Source organism: Lupinus angustifolius, unplaced genomic scaffold (genome assembly GCF_001865875.1).
Source record: "Lupinus angustifolius cultivar Tanjil unplaced genomic scaffold, LupAngTanjil_v1.0 Scaffold_441, whole genome shotgun sequence".
Taxonomy (NCBI): domain Eukaryota; kingdom Viridiplantae; phylum Streptophyta; class Magnoliopsida; order Fabales; family Fabaceae; genus Lupinus; species Lupinus angustifolius.
In genome coordinates this window covers 265,119-265,487 of record NW_017727838.1, presented here as the reverse complement: position 1 = coordinate 265,487, position 369 = coordinate 265,119, and positions in this window count along the sequence as shown.

Here is a 369-nt window from a genome sequence, read left to right as displayed (position 1 = left end):
ATCACATATCTCCTAAAATAACTTATACAATAAACACAAATTTATAAATAATTCAGGTGCATGATCGTGATCTTCATAGTTAAACTGGAACTCCTTAAACATCTCACCTAGAAATATCAAAAAACTAAGTATAGTGAGATAAAAATCAAAGCAACATTATTTTAGAAACTTTCAAACTATGACATTCATAGCTATCACGAGTATGAAAAATATCCATAAATAATAGTAATAAGGATTAATAATCACAATATAGCATCTTATAATGTAATTGACAAATTATAACTTATACAATATCGATTAGAAGATAAGTCACACAAAAATAATATCACATTCAATTTGCATATGTGATATTAACTGTCTTGAACCCTC